Source organism: Triticum aestivum, chromosome 7B (assembly GCF_018294505.1).
Source record: "Triticum aestivum cultivar Chinese Spring chromosome 7B, IWGSC CS RefSeq v2.1, whole genome shotgun sequence".
Taxonomy (NCBI): Eukaryota; Viridiplantae; Streptophyta; class Magnoliopsida; order Poales; family Poaceae; genus Triticum; species Triticum aestivum.
In genome coordinates this window covers 426,146,527-426,156,643 of record NC_057813.1, presented here as the reverse complement: position 1 = coordinate 426,156,643, position 10,117 = coordinate 426,146,527, and positions in this window count along the sequence as shown.

Genomic DNA, 10,117 nt, shown 5'->3' with positions numbered 1-10,117 from the left:
CTACTACTTTATTATTCGTAAGATGTTTGTGGATGAGTGTTTTGGAACCTTTAATGTGCATATATCATGACTCTGCACCTAGCATTTGTACACCCACTGGTGTGTGTTTTAGAAACTTTTACTGTATAGTTCTTTCACTTGAGTCGACTAGGTCGCGTTCAGTGTATCTTTCAACCAGTGGGGGCACGCAGAGTGCACCCACTGGGTGTAGTCCCCGAGACCATCATCGAATGTTTGATTCGGCAGGGGTCTTTGTCGAATGTTCTCTGCATAGTTCTTCCACTCAGTCTAGACATGCCGTGCTGAGTGGGATCCGGACCAGTGGGGGCACGCTAAGTGCACCCATTGGGTGTAGTCCCCGAGTGACCGCAGGCAGTCGGCGATGGTCTAATAATGAGTGTTGCCATTCTTTTGTACTCCAACTGGATGGACCAAGTCGAGTACTAGGACGAACCAGTGGGGGCACGCCAAGTGCACCCACTAGGTGTAGACCCCGGGACTACTGTTGGATGTTTTATTCTGCAGTAGTCATAGAACTCTTTTTGTCGTAATATCTTGAACTTGTATCTCATCACTCGGAAGCAATTGATCTTCATTTTTGTCGACTGGCATATCTTATTTGTTGACTTCAGAAATCTTGTGAGCTCATAGCTAAGTTTGGTGAATTCGAGAGGAAACAGATCCAGCTCAATCTTGACCTGGAGTAGGCCAAGGAGAACTTGTAGAAGGCTAAGGATGAAACAATTGGTATGGGAGGTAAAAGCTTGTCGACTGTCCGCTTTGTCATCCTTTCTTTTCGCTCTCCAAACTCATCTGAAGAGTTTTATTTATTTAGAGAAAATGAAGTAGGCTTGGGAGCAGAAGGACCTTGACCTTGCAGTGGCGCAGAAATGGTGCAAGAGAAATCAAAGCTTGCTGACAAGAAGCTGGCTTCAGTCGAGAAGTTAGAAGAAGATAACGCCAAGCTGAATACTGCTCTTGATGAAGCCAACAAAGAAGTGACACGACCGAAGAAGGACAAGGTGGCCCTGACTGACAAAGTTGACGACCTCACTTGGAGGAGGGATGAACTGGAGACCTATCTAGGAGGGCTCGCCAAGAAGCTGTTCCTTACGCTTGAAGGTATTCTCCATTGTCCGGCTGATTTGTAACTGTTGATTCATCATGCAAGTGTCGACTCACCACTTCTCTTTGTCCAACTTATTTGTAACTGTTGACTCATCAAATTTGTGTGCGTGTATAATTCTGCCAAAACTTCGAGAAAGAGACTGGGCGGATTGAGACGAATTTGGACCCCATCAATTCCCATGTCCAGGATGAGGCTGCGATGAACATGCTGCGACTGGAATCTCGCCTCGCCAGTGTGATGGACTATCTTGCACGACTAAAGGTGGCAGTGTCACGGATTGACACGGAGCTCTGTCCATGGGTGACATTCCAGAATGATCTCGAGTCTCTGATGACTCGACTTAATGAAATCCCTGGTCGAGTGCAGGCATGGAAGAAGTCATCCGCTCAATGCGGCGCTGATGTGGCTATGTCCCTGGTTCGCATCCATTGCAAGGAGGTCGAGGAATAGAAGCTAGCAGCGCTCAAGGTCACCAACACCAAGAAGCTTCAATTCCAGTCCTTCATGGAGACCTTCATCGAGGGAACCACTCGCATCGCAGATGGAATTGACCTGGATGAGTTTGTCGAGCCTGCGAGCCCTCCTCCCACGGAGTGAACAAACTTTATGCCTTGATTAAATTTGCCTCAGAATGCCGAGTGATTTTGTAACCATTAAACTCCTTCAGGCCTGATGCCCGAGCACTTTCCTCTGTGGTTCTGAACCTTGCGAGATTTATCTAAACTTGGTTTTTCTTTGAATATGGTTGCTTTGTCTTCCAATCTCTTGACTCCGAGTGAAACTAGACTCTCCACTTGGAATAGACATTGTACTTCTGATGCAGCTCCGACGAGAAGGCCGTGGACATGTGCAGTATATGCCGCGCATGACCTGCACCTCGTCGTCCTTGCGATCGGGATGGAGCATTATACTTGTGACGCAGCTCCGACGAGAGGGCCACGGACATGAGCATTAGATGCTACACACGACCTGCACCTCGTCGTCCTCGCGGGTTGGATGGAGCGGACATTGTATTTGTGGCGCAACTCGGAGTGTGTGGCCAAGTTTTCGAGTGAGAGGGTTGCTACTCACTCGGAATTTGTTTTGAAACTTAGGCGAATCAGGTTCGCAGCTAAGTCCCCGAGTGGGAGCGTTTCTCTCCACTCAGAGTGTTTTGGAACTTAGGCGAGTACAAGACTGCAGCTAAGCTCCCGAGTGAGAGGGTTGCTCTTCACTCAGAAGGATTTTAAAACTTGGGCGTGTATGGAACTGCAGCTAAGCCCCCTAGTGAGAGGATTGCTCTTCACTCGGTAGGATTTTTAAAACTTAGGCAAGTACGGAACTACAGGTAAGCCCTAGAGTGAGAGGATTGCTCTTAACTCGGTGGGATTTTTAAAACTTAGGCAAGTACGGAACTGCAGCTAGGCCTCCAGGTTAGAGGATTGCTCTTCACTCGGTAGGATTTGTAAAACTTAGGCGAGTGCAGAACTGCAGCTAAGCCCCCAAGTGAGAGGATTGCTTTTCACACGGTAGGATTTTTAAAACTTAGGCGAATCATCGGGTTCGCGGCTAAGTCCCTGAGTGAGAGGGTTTCTCTTCACTCGGAGTTTATTCTGAAACTCAGGCGAATCAGGTTTGCAGCTAAGCCTCCGAGTGAGAGTGTCGGTGTACTAGAGTAGGGGTACCCTAGTATCCCGAACTTGTGCACGAGCAGTTGCAGCACCCCGCGGCAAGGCTTGCCGGGCGACCGCCAAGATCCTCGGTGGTTCCTTTGGAGCCATTCAAGAACAAACTATTCAAGCCAAGGAGACAAGGCCCCGGCAAGAGGAGCTTGCCGGGAAGGCCAACCAAGGCATCTCAAGGAACTTACCGCGACGCGCCACGCGTCCCCGCAAGGCCTGGTGAGCGACAAGCTTCTGGACGCGACAAGGCAACGACCGCGGCAAGGCGCTTGCCGCGACAAGCTACCACCCTGTACCCGCGCTCCAGCACATCCACAAACGTGTCGCCCTGGGGCCTTTCCAGGCACGCGTGGCAAGAGGCTGTGCAGCCAACGGTGCGTGGTGGAAAGCAACGCTGACAAGACTACCATCGTGGCGAACGGTGGCGTCCCTGACGGTCGTTTTCTGCACTGTTTGGGCGACACAGACGGGCATTTAATGCCTTTGTCCCCTGCCGTCAGGGTTAGGTAGGATACACTGTACAGGTAGTTGTACCAACCGCAACACCTTTCCATTTTTACCCTTGTCTGCGTTGCCACCTGTCGGAGACCCCTTTAGCTTATAAAAGGAGGCCCATACGCAACGTAGAGGGGGTTGGGCTTGGTTCGAAGCCAGAAAAACACTCACGCTTGGTCTCGTTAGCAGCTAGAGTGCGCCGTAGCACTCAGCGCTCCCGAGCAAGAACTCAATACACTAAGACATGCAGCAGTAGGAGTGTTATCTCTCCGGAGAGCTCCAAAGCTGGGTAAACTGCTCGTGTGCTTTGCCTCGATCCGCTCTTCGTGCGATCTCCGCCCCCCGCCGAACCGAAAGGGGCTCGGTCCGCCGGTCCCATAGGTGTTCGTGGATCAGCTTCCCCGACATCTTTGGTGCGCCATGTAGGGGGCGTCGAAATTGTGTGAACCTGATCCGGTGTTCACACGGGCTAGATCTTCATCTTCTTCATCGACATGCCACCGAAGAAGAAGGCTTCGGGGGCAACCGTTCCGTCCACGTCGATCCCACCACCACCGGAGCAAGCGGGTGGTGGGGTAGACGCCGGCGGAAGAACGGACGTCAACGAGGGAGCTCACGGTGCTGCCAGGTCCAAGGACAAGGCTGCGCAAACCTCGGCGTCCGTACATGCACCGCGCCCATCTCGAGAGGCGCAGGACCGACAGCGTCATGGTATTCGCAGTACCATACGTTTGTTGGACCAAGATCGAGCTGGTGGATCTCGGGATGCTCAAGACCAACATGCACGCCAACATACTGGCACGAGCGAGACACGGTCGCTTGGACGGGATACTGCTCCTTCTAACATAGTTAGAAGTCCGAGCATATCCCGCTCCTCGCACCGTTCGCCACTGCCGCCCACCACTCGAGCAGAAGCTTTGGCGCGAGCTCAACTGCTCCTAGACTACCCTCCAACGGCAGACAAGATCGACGAATGGAGGGCCACCATTCAGAGTCTCATCGGCTTCGCCAACGGCGACACTCCACGGGAGCCAAGTACATCGCTGCCGCGGGAGAACTGCCCGGCACGAGCCGATGGCGACAAAACCGGTGGGGGTGCAACCACCGTGCATTCTCCACCCCGAAGGCCAAGATCGCTGACTCGCCGGATCCACCTCGACAGCGACTCCACCGCATCATCAGATCCACGAGCTCGCCGCGATCAGCGCCAAGTTCTTCACGAACGACAGCAAGAAGACGCTCGTACTCGCATCGAGCGCCAAAGAGAAGCACAGCGTCAATCGGACCAGTGCGAAGGGCCCTCTATAGACATGCATGCGCCAGGGGAACCAGGTGACTTACCATACGCGGTAGGTTGCCCTGCGTTCACTCGTGAGCTGCGACAAGTCCAGTGGCCCAGTACGAAGAATTTTAAGCCAGACGTACCAGAGAAGTACGACGGCAAGACGCATCCGTCGGAGTTCCTCAGCATCTACACCATCGCGGTGCAGGCAGCCGGGGGACGAGACGACAAGATCCTTGCCAACTAGTTCCTGCTGGTGCTCAAGCCCAATGTCAGATCCTGGCTCATGCACTTGCCGGACAACTCCATATCCTCCTGGGCTGACCTCTGCCATCAGTTTGTCGGCGCCTTTACAGGCGGCCACAAGCCTCATGGCCAAGAGAGCGACCTTCATCTGCTCGCCCAGAAGGAAGGAGAGCCCCTGCGCAAGTACATTCAGAGGTTCAGCCGCGTACAGCACAACATCCCAGATGTCCACCCCGCTGCGGTAATCAGCGCGTTCCATCAAAACGTGCGAAACCGCAGGATGCGGGAGGAGATGGCGATGTGCAAGATCAGAGACGTCAGTGAGCTATATGCCCTGGCCGACAAGTGTGCACGTGCTGAGGAAGGGAGGAAACTCCCAGGAGAGAATACAGGAGCAGGAGGATCTGATAGTGAGGATGCTGCCCTGGCAAAGAAAAACCGGCGGCGGAACAACAGGAAGAAGAAAGGCAAAGATGTCCTAGTCGTTGAGCAATCCGGCAAGGAAGCCAAAGCTGGAAGCTCCGGCAAGGAGATTGCCGCAGGCACCAACCACCAGGCTGTGGCGGTCACCGACAAGCAGGACGGCCCCAACAGGCAGTACTGCAAGATCCACTGCACCAAGGGCCATGACCTCCAGAGCTGCAAGAAGGTCGAGCAGCTTGTCGAGCAGCAAAAGGCAGAATACGAGAGACGCGACAAGGAGAAGGCCCAGGAAGGTGCTGGAGGAGCCGGCAAGAAATGTCCCGGCCGAGGAGGACGCCGCGGCAAGGCCAAGCAGCGGCAAGGAGACAGACCTCCCCGTGGCCGCGACAAGGATGAAGATGACAACGACGATGAAGATATGGATGATGACAAGACCGATGAGCAGGAGTTCCAGAAAGCCACAGAGGTCTTGTGCGTTGACGGCGGTGCTTCTCTGCATACTTCACACTGCCAACTCAAGCAGTGGATGCGGGAAGTCAATGCAGCAGAGCCACCCGTCGAGTCACGCAAGCCTCTGAAATGGTCCGGCATGCCTATCATCTTTGATATTGAGGACCACCCTGATCGCATAACTGCGGTCGGGTGCTTGCCGATGTTGGTTTCACCAACTATCCGCAACCTCAAGGTCACTAAGATGCTAGTTGACGGCGGGGCCGGCTTGAACCTGATCTCCTCCGCGGTACTCCAGAAACTCCAGATCCCTGACAGCGAGCTCGAAGAGACCGGCACATTCCAAGGAATCAATCTGGGAAGGAGCAAGCCGAAGGGAAAGATCACGTTGCCGGTGACATTTGGCAGCGAGTTAAACTTCAGGACTGAGAGGGTCACTTTTGACGTTGCTGATTTTCCATTGCCTTACAATGGGATACTCGGCCGTCCAGCACTCGCCAAATTCATGGCAGCCTCTCACTATGCATACAATATACTGAAGATGCCAGGCCCGATAAGTGTCATCTCTGTCCCTGGCGACAAGAAGGATGCTCTTATCTGCGCCGACAAGATCTACCGGGAAGCAGCAGCCGCGATAGATCGCAGGTCACTTGCCGTTGAAGCTCCCGGGGGAAACAAGACCAAGTCTGGCAAGATTTCTGATGCCCACTCCAGCAAGCGCACCTCTTCGGAGTGCTGCGCTACCATCGAGGACGCACCATCGAGCTCCGCCGGCAAGTGTAAGAAGACAATGGTAGCTCCACCAGAGACCAAGAAGGTGTCCGCCAAGGAGGACGGCACTGGTGGTACCTTCACCATCAGTGCCACCCTCGACCCTAAGTAGGAAAGTGCACTCGTTGCTTTCCTGCGGGCGAACATCGAAGTGTTTGCATGGCAACCGTCTGACATCCCCGGTGTTCCCAGGAAAGTAATCGAGCACCATCTTGCCGTCTGTCCTCATGCGTGGCCCGTCAAGCAGAAAGTCAGAAAACAGGCAGTGGAGTGCCAAGAATTCATCGCTGAAGAAATCAAGAAATTGGAAGCAGCAAGCCTTGTCAGAGGAGTGCTCCATCCTACGTGGTTGGCCAATCCTGTAGTCATGCGCAAGGCAAACAGGAAATGGAGGCTTTGTATCGACTTTACCGATGTCAATAAAGCTTGTCCCAAAGACCCATTTCCCTTGCCGCGCATCGACCAGATTGTTGACTCCACGGCCGGATGTGACTTGCTTTCATTTCTTGACGCATACTCAAGATACCATCAGATCTTCATGGCAGAAGAGGATGAGGAGAAAACCGCATTCATCACCCCATGTGTCACATACTGTTTCGTACGGATGCCTTTTGGTTTAAAGAATGCTGGTTCAACATTTGCAAGGGTAGTCCATGATGCTTTTGAGCCACAAATACACATAAATGTGGAAGCATACATGGATGACATAGTGGTCAAGAGCAAGGACAAAGCGACTCTGATTCAAAATTTAGACGAAACCTTTGCAAATTTGCGCAAGATCAACCTCAAGCTTAACCCCGAGAAGTGTGTGTTTGGAGTCCCCTCCGGCAAGCTTCTTGGGTTCTTCGTGTCTCAGCGCGGAATTGAAGCCAATCCCGACAAGATCAAGGCCATTGAGCAGATTGAAGCACCAAAGCGCGTCAAGGATGTACGAAGACTTGCCGGTTGCGTGGCTGCTCTCAGCAAGTTTATCTCTAGGTCTGCTGAGCGTGCCCTACCATTTTTCAAAATATTGAAAAAGGCAGGTCCAATGAAATGGACTCCGGAAGCGGAGGCTGCGCTGTAGGACTTAAAGAGATACCTATCCTCCACTCCAACACTTGTCGCACCTAAGCCACAAGAGAAGTTGCTGCTGTATATAGAGGGAACCAATCAAGTGGTTAGTGCTGCGTTAGTAGCAGAGAGGGAGGCGGATGATGAGCCAGCAACCACGACAAGTGCATCCAGCGACAAGCAAGGGACTTCACCGGCAAGCTCTAGTCCCGACAAAGATGGATCTGCGCAGACACATGAAAAGATGCAGAAAAGAATGGTGCAGCGCCCAGTTTACTTTGTCAGTTCCCTTCTGCAGGGGGCTAGGTCAAGGTACTCTGGTGTGCAGAAATTGCTTTTCGGCCTTCTCATGGCCTCGAGAAAGCTGCGCCATTACTTCCAAGCACATGAGATCACAGTTGTCACTCGTTTTCCGCTGAAGAGGATACTGCAAAATCCAGAAGCAACAGGCAGGATTGTCGAGTGGGCACTGGAACTGTCAAGCTTTGGCCTCAAGTTTGAGAGCACTACAACTATCCAAAGCAGGGCATTAGCAGAGTTCATAGCAGAGTGGATGCCAACACCAGATGAAGAAATTCCAGAAACGTGCATCCCCGTCAACGAAGCAAGCAAAGAGTGGCTAATGTACTTTGATGGCGCCTTCTCGCTGCAAGGCGCCGGTGCGGGCATACTACTTGTAGCACCCACCGGAGAGCACCTCAAGTACGTAGTCCAAATGCACTTTCCCAAGGAGCAACCAACGAACAATACCGCAGAGTATGAAGGTTTGCTTGCCGGTCTCAGGATCGCAGCAGACCTTGGGATCAAGAAGCTTATTGTCAGGGGTGACTCACAGCTTGTCGTCCGCCAAGTGAACAAGAATTATCAGAGTCCGTTGATGGAAGCTTACGTTGATGAAGTGAGAAAGCTAGAAGAGCACTTTGACGGCCTACAAATGGAACATGTTCCAAGAGCTCAGAATGACATTGCTGATGGCCTGTCGAAGTGCGCCTCACTTAAGTTACCTGTGGAACCAGGGGTCTTTGTGCTCAAGCTGATTCAACCATCTGTAACGCCATCCACTGGATAGTGCAACAAGAGGAAGTTGATTTTTGGTGACTATTTTCCGGCAGAGCTCCCTAAAGCCGCCGCCAAGAAGGTCCTCAAGATCAACACCAAGGGTGCTGAGGAGCAGTCTGCTCCGACAAACCCCAGGGTTTGTTCCGTTGAAGCAGACGCTCCCGACAAGTTTTGCTCTGGCAAGCTTGCCGGGGAATGTCAAGCTCCTGAGCCGCAAGTTCTTGCCGTACAAGCAGATGTTCCCGCAGCAGCAGATATGCCTTTAGTCCTTGTTGTCGAGCCGCAAGCTCCAGCATGGGCACAGCAGATTGTCCGTTTCCTTCAGACAGGAGAACTTCCTGAAGAGCAAGAAGAAGCGGAAAGAGTAGCCCGGCAGTCAAGTATGTACCAGTTTGTCGACAACACACTGTACAGAAGAAGACTCAATGGTGTGAGATTGAAGTGTATTCACCGGGAAGAAGGACAAAAGCTGTTGGCAGAGATACATGGAGGCATATGTGGCCACCACATTGGCGCGAGAGCACTTGCCGGCAAAGCGTTCTGGCAAGGTTTCTTTTGGCCGACAGGCTCCAGGATGCAACTGCACAAGTAACCAAGTGTGAAGCGTGCTAGTTCCATTCCAAGAAGATACACCAGCCAGCTCAAGCTCTCCAGACGATCCCTTTATCCTGGCCATTTTCGGTCTGGGGGCTCGACATCGTCGGTCCCTTTCCCCGAGCTGTCGGGGGCTTTGAGTACTTGTACGTTGCAATCGACAAGTTCACAAAGTGGCCGGAAGTGGAAGCAGTGAGGAATGTGACAGCACAGTCAGCAGTGAAGTTCTTCAGGTCGATTGTTTGCCGTTTCGGGATCCCTAACAGGATCATCACCGACAACGGCACGCAATTCACGAGCCGCACCTTCATGCAGTACATCCAAGATCTTGGCACCAAGGTCTGCTTCGCTTCTGTTGCTCATCTGAGAAGCAATGGTCAAGCAGAGAGGGCGAATGCTGAAGTGCTGCGCGGGCTCAAGACCAGGACTTTCGACAGGCTGCACAAGTGCGGAAAGAACTGGATTGAGGAGCTGCAGGTGGTTCTTTGGTCGATTAGGACGACGCCAAATCGAGCCACTGGCCAGACACCTTTCGCTCTAGTCTATGGAGCAGAGGCAGTTCTCCCCACGGAACTCGTATACGGGTCACCTCGAGTGCTCGCTTATGATGAGCTTGAGCAAGAGCAGCTGCGACAAGATGACGTGCTGCTCCTTGAGGAGGACCGTCTTCAGGCTGATGTACGAGCTGCTCGATACCAGCAAGCTTTGCGCCGCTACCATAGCCGCAAATTTAATGCCAGAAGTTTCGAGGAAGGCGACCTTGTTCTTCGGCGCGTTCAGTCCGCCAAGAATTCCAACAAGTTGACGCCGAAGTGGGAAGGCCCTTACCGGGTGAAACGAGTCACTAGCCCTGGCGCTGTCCACCTTGAGACCGAAGATGGCATTCCGGTGAGCAACTCCTGGAACATTGAGCATCTTCGTAAGTTCTACCCATAGGGCGCGGTTGCCAGAACC